Raw genomic sequence first — 13,303 nt, 5'->3', positions numbered from 1 at the left:
ATAATAATAATAATATATGATATTATATGATAAAATGTTTTTGTATTGTGCTTTCCAGTGTGTTTCAGTTCTATAGTAATGCTGCATAAATTACAATCTCAAAACACATGACAACTGAAGCCCAACCGTATTAAAGGGACAGTTCACCGAAAATTTTTCATTCCGATGGAGGGGTGGATGAAGTGTTTGAGTCCACAAAACACTTCTGGAGTCTCAGGGGTAAACAATTATGCAGCTAAATCCAATACAATTGAAGTAAATAGTGAGCAATTCTTCAAATGTAAAAAAAACACCAGGAAAAAAAACATAACATGCCTCCATACTGCTCCTGTGGTGGCATCCAAGTTGCCGTAACCCCCGACATTCATATTCGACTCGAAATGGCGTCTTTTACACCATATTTTTAGTCTAAATGTCCTCTGATATCCTCCTCGGAGCCGCATTCACTTACGCACGGATACAGCGGAAAATCCCACACAGCACACAACCTCTCACCCAAGGGCACGAGCAGGGTGTGCGTTAGCATCGCTGCGTCCGGTAGTTGACTTTCGGGCTTAAAACAATTAAATGATGCCGTTTCGCTTGTGGACACTTGGATGACACCACAAGAGCAGTATGGACGCATTTTTTTTCTGTTGTTTTATTACGTCTGAAGAAGGGGTCACCGTGGCTGCAACACTGTTTACCCCTGAGACTCCAGAATTGCTTTGTGGACTCAAAGACTTCACCCAGCCCTCCATCGGCATAGTGGTGAGTAGATAATGAGTGAATTTTAATTTTTTCGGTGACCTATCCCTTTAGGTTTTGAGTCTTCCGCAGGCTTTCAATAGAACATCAGCTGTGAAGGTCTCTCCAGAATAGTACTGTTTGCTGTTGTTTGACTAAATTCTACTCTCATTATAGTTGATTGATCTATAAGTGAGCCCTGTCTCTGTGACTCATTTCAGACATGCCTGTACAAAGAGCTATTTTACAAAGAGTTGTGTAAATGTGTGAACTTGGAGGCTTCAGAGCATTCTGCTTTTGGAAGATTCTTTCAAGCGAGAAATTTAAAAATAACCTTCACAATAAAAATGTTGAGGCGCCCGCAGTTATCAACACTGCAAGAGGTCAGGATCGGCCTTTGAGAATAAGTTCAGTTTTCTTTTGTGTTTGACACAAAAAATAAATGTTGACTGCTGCTGTTCAGGCTGAGAACCATGAGGCTGGAGACAACAGACGTGCACCCATTCATAATAATTCACAGGTGGCTGAACAGATGAGCTTATGTGGGGGGGAGGGGAAATCACACACAATTGTGTGTGCATGCATGGCTGCACACGTGTTTACTCCTCAAAATGTGTGCTGTGCAGTACACACACCATTTGTCTCCATTAATTCCATTGCATGATTAACAAATGAGTAATTAAGGGGATCCATTACACAGTGTGTGCTGTTGTTCCCTCACACCTCCTGCTTTGTCCTTATCTGGACGTGTGGACGCACACAAGCTTCAGTGCCCACCAGCCATCCGGGACCAACACCTCACAGGCTTCCCCTTCACACACCCACGGTGCCAGCTGTGCAAGTCTATGTGTCAGTGTTTCTCTGTGCATGTGCGCTTGCATGCCTGTCCACCGCCAAGGCACAACTTTGTCTAAATGCCACCGCCGAGTGTCAGTCAATTGTTGTTGTTGTGCCAGTCACCCACACAGCAAGTTTGCGGTACCGTGTAGGCTCCTCAATGAGTGTGATCATCACTACGTCGTGTTTGTGTAATCCCCACACAGAGACAAAACGAGGCTTCCCCGGCCCGTGCTCACACCAGCACATCTGCCAGCCCATCCCCTCTCTGTCCTTCTACGCGTCGCTCCTTATCTGTCCCACTGTCTGCATCCTGCTCAGCTACGATCCACAGTTAGTTACACACTGAGAAGTGCGTCACTGCACCTACCAGCATGGTGTGTAGCTATGTTGCTCTCTGTGGTGTTAGGGCACCTTGTAATAAACAGATTCCACTTTCAGTCAGATGATCCAAATGAACCTGCTGGATTCACGGTTACAGGTGCAGCTGCATAACTCTGTCCTGTGTGACGCCAACACCGTCATGCTGATTGCAGCTTCAAGAGTGGAAGTTGGTGACGGGATGCTGTGATAGAGGTGTGTCTGTTGCCAAGGTAACATGTTCTTGGGCCTGTGACAATTATCAAATACAGGTGATATTTTGTTGTTATTGAGCTGCAGCCCCCTTTGGTGCATCTCATTAGTGAACTTAATCATAAAACTGTGTTTGCATGCACAACTTGTGCACTCTGTTTATTTGCTTCCCTCCGGTGGTGTGAGAGACACATAAGGATGTGCACAAATTCCCCCTACAGCAGTGCACGAGGTGAAAGAGACAGAGACTTGGTGACGCAGAGAGAAAGTCACAGTGCACAAGCAGCAGCAACACATAAACAGTGGAAGAAAGAAAACCAGGACATGTGCTTCTGGATGGTGACTCAACATGTCTAATTGTTTTGTAGCATCTATCTAACAAGCTGCTTTGACCCGTCCAACTGTCACAGACAAACACGCTTGTGCCGTTGGTCCACACTGCACCCACCTCCCCTCTCCTACAGCACTCTTCTCTTTGTCCTCCAGCACTCCCTCCTTTCTTTCTTTATTTATTTTTTCATCCTGGTTTCTTTCATTTGTTCTGTCCCTTGGCGTCACCACTTCCGCTTCACCATATACTGCGGCGCTCTCTCCACACACGGGCACACAGTCTGCAGCACAATAGATGCTGGAGTGGCATGTAATTAGTTTCTTCTTCTTATAAGGCAACATGTTGTTTTGAGTTTCTAAAATGCTCGACAGCAAATCAGGAGGAACGTCATTTCTATTGTATTCATATTTGTTATCATGTGTTTAATTAGACTATTCATTCAATGGTATTGATTTAAACTTCATGTCATTTTCAGCAGTTTTTTATTAGGTCTTAATTATCTATACATTACACTGGACATATTTACCTGTTATTACGACCTATGAGCTCTACTCTACGTCCCATATTTATTTTAACATGCATTGTGCTCTATTGCTTTTAAAGGAGCTCTCCACCAATTTTACACTAGAAGCTTGGTTTGCTTATTGCATATAGGGAGTACTACATTCAGACTGTGGACACAGTTGTATAGTGTCTTATTAAGCTCTGGAGAAGGATTTGTCAAGTTTGGGAAATTAATCGTTCAACACATAAACACAGTGCCAATAACAATACTTTATAGGACTAATGACCTATAAGGTATTCAATAATGCTCAGCTGAACACATTGTGTGTGTCCTAGAGGTCTAAAAGACATGTTAAATATATTTTCTACATTATAAAAAAACAACATAAACAACATTGTGTCACATGGATGTGCAGTAGACACAAAATAGGTGCCCTCTTCAAAAATCAATGCTAAAACACTTTAAATCATACATTTGAGTCCCTTGTATATTGTATGTATGCATGCATCTTACCACACACATTTGCAGTAACTGCTGATGAATTTTCCAAACTACCTGGAGCCTTCGTTTATGGTCTGTGCCCTGGAGCAGTTTCATCTGCCATCGGTGTGTAACAGGTGTATTATTCTGGACCTCAGATCACATATACACTGCTCAAAAAAATGAAGGGAACACTGAATCAGGTAGTTTCACTGCTTTGCTGACTACATTCAAATATACTTGCCCTAAACCATAAAACTAAGACATCACTGCAACCCCTCCTTGAGTGCTTAAATGACGTAAAATCATGGATGGATTCAAACTTCCTCATATTAAACAACAATAAGATTGAGGTTATCGTTTTTGGACAATCAGAACTGCAAGATGTGGACAGTCTTGGGCCTTTGGCTTCTTATACTCACTCCACTGTAAAGAGTCTTGGTGTTCTCTTTGACAGGGCTTTTAATTTTGAAAAGCAAATTTCCTCAGTAGTCAGAGGTAGCTTTTTTCAACTGCGACAAATAGCCAAGGTAAAGGCCTACCTCCCACAAAAAGACCTAGAGAGAATTATCCATGCATTCATAACCTCCCGTCTGGATTATTGTAATTCCCTGTATGTAGGCTTAGACAAATCATCCATTAAACGCCTGCAGCTAGTCCAAAATGCTGCTGCTCGCCTGCTGACTAGGACAAAAAAGAGAGACCATATCACACCCATGTTGCGCCTCCTACACTGGCTTCCTGTTTGTCACAGGATTGTTTTTAAAATCTTACTTTTAACTTTTAAATCTCTTAACAGACTGGCACCGTCTTACTTATCCACTCAACTGCTCCTTGACAAACCTCAGACAAGGCTAGTAACCAGAGGTGACCGTGCCTTCGCAGTAGCCGCCCCAAACCTGTGGAACAACCTACCACTTCACATTAGATCTGCCCCGTCTTTAACACAATTTAAATCACTACTAAAAACACACCTGTTCTCCCAGGCTTTCTCCTCGAGTTGAGTACGTTTCATCACAGCTGATTTTATTTATCTTATCGTATATCTTATATTTTATTTATTTTTTATTTTTTTATTTTACATTAATAATTGTATTTATTTGTATTACTTGCACTATAATGTATTACGTTTTTACTGTCCTTTGGTTGTACCATTACACCTGTAAAGCACTTTGGTCAACCAAGGTGTTTTTAAATGTGCTATATAAATAAAATGGACATTGACATTGAATCATCACAGTATAACACCAAGTCAGTTAAACTTCAGGGGTATCAATCTGTCCATTTAGGAAGTACAAACACATAAATACACATCAACCCAGCAGCAGGACCCGTATCTGCTCCTTTGTGAGAGGAGGAACAGGAGGAGCACTGCCAGAGCCCAACAAAATGACCTCCAGCAGACTACTGGTGTACATGTTTCTGACCAAACTGTCATGAGGGTGACATGAGGGCCTGACATCCTCCAGTGGGACCTGTGCTCACAGCCCAGCACCGTGCAACACGATTGGCATTCGCCAGAGAACACCAGAATTCGCAGGTCCGCCACTGGCGCCCAATTCTCTTGACAGATGAGAGCAGGTCTCACTGGAATAATTCGTTCATCAAGATCTGATGTGTGATTGAAGTGTTCCCTTCATTTTTTGGAGCAGTGACAACCATGAACCTAATAAATGCAAGTCTCATTCTTGAATCACGTACGTAACGCAAAAATATCATCCTTTGTACTGGAGCATATACAGAGTTCAAAGTGCTGTGTAAAATGACACTCTCCTTTGAAAACACACTTCAACCAGGGATTGGTGGGACTCACTCTGCTTTCTTTGGTCAGTACAGCTTCCTGTGCTCTTTTATCTCCAGCAGAACACTTGTATAACACTCAGCCATACGTGTTTTCATGTGCTCAGATCAATAATGTCCTCTCTCTCCCTCCTCCTCCTCCATCCACACACACACTCGATCACTCCCTCCATTTTTCTCTTTAGAGCTGATTTGCTCAGTCTCCCCTCATGGCTTCCTCTTGCAATCAATCAATCGATCTATCTATTCAGACTACAGGGTAGAAATAAAGGATTGATTATTTTCCACATCATTAACATAAAAAAAAAGACAAGAAACAGATCCAAATAAAAGCCTCTTATTTTGGTGCCACAGACCATAAAGCTGTGTTTTTCGATGTGAATAATTAATAAGGATAATAATCCTGTCCTCTCAGGGTTTTATTTTATTTAGGATCAATATGTCAGTTTGGAGAAACAGCAAATGTTGGTCTTTCTAGTTAAAGGTTTTCTTTACTTAGAATTGAGCCTTTTCTTTCACCACAGCAGCCCTCACATTGTTCTGCATTATAACCGAGCTACAGTAAAGTTATAGAGCTGGGCAGTAATGATAGAAAATCAGCAAATCCTTGGACAGAAACTTTTTTAGTGAGTGAAATGAATAATTGATCATCAAACCAACCGCTGATCATATTTCTGTTGCTGACAGATTGATTAAGGAACCATTTCAGCCCTAATTTAAATTGTGTTTAGCTAAAGGTTGAAGTAAAATCAGTGTCAGTGGTAATAACTGATTCTTTAGTCCCTGTGTTGAGAAATAGAAAGCAGCTGTAATGTTTCGTGCACAATAAACTTCTCGCTTTTATACGCATTTTGGTGATTGCTTATTATAATTTCTTATAAGGTGTGATTATGTAAACAACATATTGCACCTGACTTGGTTGCTAGCGAGCAGTCCTCTTAATAGACCCCCTTACAGAAAAAGGGCTCCATCATGCAAGCAGAGAGGAAAACTTCCATTGATTAGTTTTCATGTAACCTTGTGTTTTCTCACGTCTCTCACACAATCTTTGCTTTGCGTCATTCTTCAATCTGAATATTATCTGTGCTTGTGTCACCTCTGTGTGTGTGAGCTTACGTCTTTCACGAACGTGTTCCTAATTAACACTTATTAACACTTCCTTCAGGTGTAATATTTTGCTCGCTCTCCTTCTTCGCTAAGCTGCGTTCTTAACATTGTCTCAAATTAAACATAACTCTTTAATTAAAAGTTACTTCACTTATATAAATAATGCTCATTGAGAACAAAAGAACAGATTTGGTCAGTATTACATTGATAAGGACAGTGGCTGAATTAGTTGGGTGGGTTAATGGGGTCTGGTGATGCTTTGCACCAAAAGACAAAATGAAGGTATAGCCAGTACAGAGTAACACACATGAGTGAGACACTAGGGCTGCATTCGAAAAGTCAATCTTGCTTATGAACCTTCAGTTAGGAGTGAAATGACCCGGAAGTATTTCAGCGGCCGCCATAATAAGAGCTGTTCAAATTCTCTAAATGATAAGGAAAGGAGCTTCAATGCTCCCTAACTTATCTCCTTTAGCACAGGAACCACTGGAACATCCTTTATGAAAGGAAAAGAGAAAATACCGTCCCACAATTCTTTGCGGCAGCAACATTTAAAACGACACAACCTCATAGTTGCACTTGTACACCCTAACCCACATAAATATAAAAAACAGAACAGCTGTTTTATTCTCCTGACATAATCCTGAACTGAGCTCTTGATTTCTTCTGTCACATCTGTCCAGTCAACAACAAGCTTATACTTGTTGTCATACTTATAGTTCACAATATCGAAATACAACTAAATACAAATATAAAAGTAATTAACATTGTGGAATGGACACAATAATTTTTTCTCCACTTATATATGGTTTTCTCCACATATATTACTCACATTATTATATTATTTCAACATTTCAGTTTGTTTAATTTTCAATTTCAGTCAAATCTGTTTTGTTCCTTGACCCTGTGACGTATTACATCGGGGTCAAGGAATAGTGTAATAAAAGGAGATTATTTGGACGCTCTGACGCAGCCTAGCTCTAAGATGCAAGAATGTGCAAGTGTGAACATCATGACTTGAGAATCCTTCACCAGCACAATAGGAGCTTGGATAATACAACAAACTGGACAATGAGAATAGACAGAAGAGACAGACCAACATCCACACACAGCACATCTCAAGCTCTACACATATGTGAGGAGCAGCTTGTGTAGACACACAAAACGGAACATGACACAACCGAGCTGATATGTGTGAGTTGAGCAAGAGAAAAGATGGAGCATCAGAAGGATCTCTCTTGCCACCCAGGTTCTCCCAACACAACCAGACAGTGGCCAGTCACCACTTTCCAAAACAACAAACATAAAATCCACTCATTAAACATACATTTCCAGACCACCTCTTTCAGGTCGCCGCTCTGCTCTGTCCGTGTCTGGGACTCCTCTCTTTGTCCCGGATCCTCTGGGCGTCAGTCGTGTGTTTCACGTAATCAGCCACTCCGACAATCTCCAACTCACATGAAAACGTATACATCACATGACCATTCACATACAATGGTTATATACGTGCAGGTGTAAAGAGGAAGCGGATTGTCTACTCCGCAGCTGGTTGATTAGTTGCAGGAAACACAATGGACAGGAAACAACAAAGGTGAAAAGGTTCAAAACAACACAAGCAACGTAAACAGTCTCCGTAAAAGGGCTCAGAATGTCAGTAATTTGCACACCAAGCATAAAGCTAGCAAAAGTGATGAACTTTAAAACCAAAGCGTATTAGTGTGGACGTAGCCCAAAAGCACAGGCAGAGTACAGAGCTGTAACCTCAGTCAAATGAAAACCTCGAACAATCATAAATGTTCTATTTCTCTTGTTGTTTTTTAGATCTTTTTAAAGGTTGATGCTCGACAGGTGGTCTTATTATTATTCTGTTACGGTTGAGAGACTGGAGTGTTATCACCAGTTCACCACCAACTGTTTATTTCAATGGTCCCAATGGTGGATTTTCTACATAAAATCCAAATGCTACACATCTACCAGTAATACATTTAAGCCTGTATTTTTACAGGTGTAGTTTTACACACACACTTGTTCTGGTTGATTTATCCTCTTGTTTACTGTTGTCATGTTTCACCACTACACCTACAGTAAGGCTGCAGGCACCAGTGTCGACTCTAAATATGACAACTGCTGCAGACTATAGACACGACAGCAACCTGCAAGTACTTCAGCTTTTGTCTTTGACAGGTGAGCCACCTGAAAACCATTGTACATTACTCCCGCTGCTAGAACACAGGCACTAATGTCCAAGCTGTCAGTCTGCATAAACTAGAGGCTGATATTTGTGGCCTACTGACAAACTTCAAACCAGACTTTTACAGACTTCTACCTTGACTGCAGATGGACCTTCTAAAAAATGTATCAGTTACTTACATCTTGTTCAAAATTCAGATGCAGGAGTTTTAACCAAATCGAAGGCTGCCCACATCACCCCTGTTCGTAAATCTATCCACTGGCTGCCAGTAAGCCAGAGGAAGTTTCAGATTAAAACCTCTCCATTAACAGACGTTTGAATCTGTTAATGGAGCTGACCTTAAATACATAATGGACATGCTAGACTGATAAAACCCTGCAAGATGTCTGAGACAGGGAGCGGTCTGCTAGTGGCACCCATGCAGAGTGAAATCTAAACATACTGCAAACTGCCTGATGGTCTTAGGAATGCTCCTTCTTTTTCATTTGTAAATCCAGATTGAAAACTTATTTATGAACTAAACTATTTTACAAACTCTAAAGTCATTCCATCATTTTATTGGGTTTTATTATTTTACAAATATCTATCTATTGTAATTGTGTTATATTACTTATTCAAATTGTTTATATATAGAGAGAGATTTATCCTTATTATTTCTTAATCATTACTAAAGTTTGCTCTTTTTATTTTGCTTGAAAATTGTTTGATTGAATTATTTTAGTTTTGTGTCTCTGTTGTCCCTCCTGTAAAGTACCTTGAATCTACCTCTGTGTATGAAACGTGCTTTATAAATAAAACTGCTTGCCTTAGTTTAACTGCCTTGCCGTAGTTTATACTTAAGACTTGATTACCAACTGGGATAGTTGCCTCCAATGCGTCAATTAAATTTTAATTTTCTTTGGGAAATTCGTAGCTCCAAAGCACAAATTAAGAACATTCTTAATGTGGGTCGTGTTTATTATCTAATATTAAGTACCATAGTTTCAATACCATCATTATTTAAGATTCTTGGGCCAGCAAATAATGTAGCACAGATAAGATGAATACACTTTGCACTGAAAGTGGTAAAAACAGGGGCCACTAATGGCTTTGCATTTCATTTCTATCATCTTGCCATGTCATGGCAAAAGAGTGTAGCTGCGCCAAACAGCCACATTAAAAGACAGGGTCAGGGCATGATCATCACTGTGGCTTGGGATAAAAACCCAAACTCTCAGACACATTCTGCTAGAAGGCATTCAAGGTGTAGCACTTGGTTGTATACACAAAAAGTGACAGAAATAGCTGTGTGAGGAAGTGAAAAGAGAGCCTGAGAAGTTCAGCTCCTGTGTGACCCTCTCATCTCCACCTCTCTGGCCTGTTACTGTGAGATGTCAGATTGGCAGTGTCAGAATGAACTTTGTTAGATTCAATGTGACAGGAAGAGGTTTCAAATACTGTACTGAGGCTTTACACACAACCATAATGATCCTAAACCCATTACCTTAAATTCAATCCAATACAATTCCGTTTTATTTGATTTCACATTCAGCTTTATTTGTCACTTCCATAATACACGTAACAGGATAGAGCCAAATGCCGTCCTCCACAGCTCGGGGTGCAGGTCCCATTAAAGCATATAGCAACAACATAAAGACACATTATCATGTATCATAAAAACAAAAAAGAGACATAAAAGGGAGCAGGGTTTAAACTGAACAGGTAGTCAGTGGATATGTAAAGTGCTGCTGCAGTTCTGTTATTCTTTAGTGTTGGAAGGAGGGATGGAGGACAGAGCAGAAAGATCTTGCACAAATGCTCTGAAGCCAGAGTGCAAAAAGTTAGTTGGGGGGGGGGGGGGGGGGGGGGATGGAAGAGGTCAAATATTGTGACTCACCGCTCTGTATAGATGTTCAATAGGGAAGGGACAGAGTCTCCTATGATCTTCTCTGCAGCTCTCACTTATTCTCTGCAGGGACTTGCACTCAGTGGCTGCACAGCTCCCACAGAATGTTTGCATTATGAACGGAGGGGGGCTTTGTCTCCACAGGAAGTAGCGGCGCAGCAGGGCTTTCTTGGTGAGGGCTGTGTTGTTGGTGGACTAGTTCAGGTCATCAGCGATGTGTGCCCCTCGGGAACTTGGTGGTGCTGACTCTGAACACTGCAGAGGGACATGAAAACTGCGACCCCTCCTGAAGTCCAATACCCCCTCCTCAGAGGATGTTGTTGCTGCACCACATGGCCAGTTGCTTCACCTCCTCTAATTAGCGTCAGATCACAACATGCATATCTCAAGGTACTTTACATAATAAGATTGAGATCTTACAATATGATAGCGACATCCAACATTTCACAGAATGTGCAATCGCTTGGTGACATACACGATTTTTACATAATCTAAATCTCAAATCTAAAACTAATTTTACTTGACCTCGATCCTTGTTACAACCGAGCTCATGAGGCTAGAGAGGCAACATAAAATCAGGTGTTTTGGGTAAAAATCTAAGATTGAAAAACGAAATAACTAGCCAGTGACTGACGACAAAGGGGTAGAGGACGAGTGGGTGCTGTTTAACTCAAATAAATAAATAGAACCAAAATAGGAATCTAGGAAAACAGAGCTACTGTATAATCAAAAATGCTAACAAAATTCAGATATCTTCCTAAAAATCAAACAACAGCAAAACAGCACCCCTACTCTTAGTGTCTCTTGACAAAGAGTGTTTCGAGTATGATTAGCGAAATCAGTTTTTAAGCTAATACCTGTCCTGGTTCTCAGGTGAAGACCATATTGAGTTCTAAACTAGAAGGCACACAAATGAAAAAGCCCCTCAGAATGAGGGCCTGCTCACACACATGCAAATGTATCAGGCAACCACCTTCAACGAACTTTGACCCGCGATATTCGCTCCGCATTTGCGTGTGTGTGAGGGCCCTTAATGTCACAGTCTTGATTGGAACATCTGTATTGGAGAGCCTGGAGGCCGCTCCAACCAGGTCTGACACCAGAAGGATGGGATACACACCTCCAGGCAGCATTGTCCAATCCATTGTGAGGGTTCACATCCTGTTTGACATAACTAAAGTAAACTAACAAGTTTAACTCTGAAGGGAGAGGGGAGGCCCAGAGCCGGAACATCCTATAGACCTCAACACTCAGGCTAAAAATGTAAATCAACCATAACCTGAAGTATAATCATTGTGACCCCAAACCTATAACCTATGACCAAACTACAGTATATGTCTCAGAAATTATTTAACTTTCAACTTTTTGAGTCATCATTTGTTCGTACTAAAGAGAGTGTTATCCCCCATCACTCAAGATTTTGTGATTTTAAATAGGATCTGTGTCAAGTGCTAAGAAAAAGTATTCAGTGCCTGTGTCGGCTCAGAGGCAACACATTAACAGGTAATGGACTGGAGAATAAATATGTGAACAAAAAACTGTTAACGGACAGATCTTCTTTTTTGCTGCTGCCTCTAAGATCAGTCCTCCCTCCCCTCCATCTTCTCTCCTCCATATCCTCACCCCTATAGTCATCAGTCCCCATCGCCACTCTCCTTGCATCCTGTGGTCGGTTCCACTTTCATCTATTATTTTTAACCCTCCGGCATGCCTCATGTGTGACGCAGATGGTGGCGTAATACAGACACAGCAAACTAAAGAGGGAAGAAGGGGTTGAGAGAGAGAGAGAGAGAGAGAGAGAGAGAGAGAGAGAGAGAGAGAGAGAGAGACTGAAATGAAATGAAATGAAAGAGGAGAACAGGGAGACGCAGGGAGACGCAGGGGGTCTTGTTATAGAGAGACAAGGAGGGAGAAAGTCTTGGAGTTAAAGTCTGGGGGCGAGGGATGAGTGGTGAGGCAGAGGAGAGAGCGAGAGAGGCAGGAATGATAGCATCACTCATTTTGCACATTAGTTCCTAAACATTTATCACCTGTCGCACATTGTGTAAAAACCTGCCAGCAACAGTCTTTCATCCCCTGCTGTGATGTAAACTATGTCAAAATTATGAATGTATAATGAGCATTGTTCTTTTCCCACATCTTGCCACACCCCCTCTACCCCATCATCCATCTTCCTGAAAGCTCTGCGCGCCCACTCGTTTGTCTGAGCAGAAAGAAGAGGAGTTACATATCAATCTTACATCACTCAACAGTCAGCCCAAGACTTTACATAGAGGCACTGAATGAGCATCAGCGCTCTGTGACGCACACCAACTGTCAGGTTGAAGCGTTTGGGCACTTGTGTGTTGCTGCACGTGTGTGTGTGCGTGAGTGCAAATGTGTGCAAATATATGTGTGCATGCTGAATCTGTGTGGCTGCATGTCAGAACCCAGACAGAAATCATCATCAGACTCACAGAGCAGAGAGAAAAGTGAGAAGAAAGAAACTTTTTTCCTCCATGTGGCTCCCCCTTTCCCCCTCCAACTTATAATAAGGACATGACATTAGTCATAATTAGACAAGGAGACTAAAATTGTCTGTCCTCTCCTACTCAAAATATGTTTGCCGGCTGTTTCCAAAATTATACATCACAATCCCTGCACGCAACAATGGCAGCATCCAAATTACTGCCAATTGTAATGATTCAATTATTAAAATTAGAACAGATGACACATTCAGGTTCTGGGAAAAATACATTCTGTGACTTTGGGAGAAATAAACAAAGAGAATCATCTGCTCTGTGGTTTCATTTTATCAGAAGTCACTCTGACTAAACTCATTAAGCTTCCTGAGAAACAGTAGCAGTGCATTTAATGGGAAGATAATGG

Source organism: Hippoglossus hippoglossus, chromosome 1, assembly GCF_009819705.1.
Source record: "Hippoglossus hippoglossus isolate fHipHip1 chromosome 1, fHipHip1.pri, whole genome shotgun sequence".
NCBI lineage: Eukaryota > Metazoa > Chordata > Actinopteri > Pleuronectiformes > Pleuronectidae > Hippoglossus > Hippoglossus hippoglossus.
This window is presented reverse-complemented; position numbering follows the sequence as displayed.